Below are 417 nucleotides of genomic sequence, written 5' to 3' on the forward strand. Positions count from 1 at the left end.
GGGAGTATACAGTAGGCTGTGAGAGAGATGAAGGATGGATTGGAAGGGAGTATACAGTAGGCTGTGAGAGAGATGGAAGATGGATTGGAAGGGAGTATCCAGTAGGCTGTGAGAGAGATGAAGGATGGTTTGGAAGGGAGTATACAGCCTACTGTATACTGTGAGGAAGATGGAGGATGGATTGGGAGTATCCAGTAGGCTGTGAGGGAGTTGGCGGAGGATGGGAGTATACAGTAGGCTGTGAGAGATGGAGGATGGATTGGAAGGGAGTATACAGTAGGCTGAGGGAGTTGGGGGATGATGGGAGTATACAGTCGGCTGAGGGAGATGGAGTATGGGTTGGAAGGGAGTATCCAGTAGGCTGTGAGGAAGTTGGGGGAGGACGGGAGTATACAGTAGGCTGTGAGAGAGATGGAG

The sequence above is a fragment of the Piliocolobus tephrosceles genome, chromosome 16, assembly GCF_002776525.5.
Source record: "Piliocolobus tephrosceles isolate RC106 chromosome 16, ASM277652v3, whole genome shotgun sequence".
NCBI classification, from domain to species: domain Eukaryota; kingdom Metazoa; phylum Chordata; class Mammalia; order Primates; family Cercopithecidae; genus Piliocolobus; species Piliocolobus tephrosceles.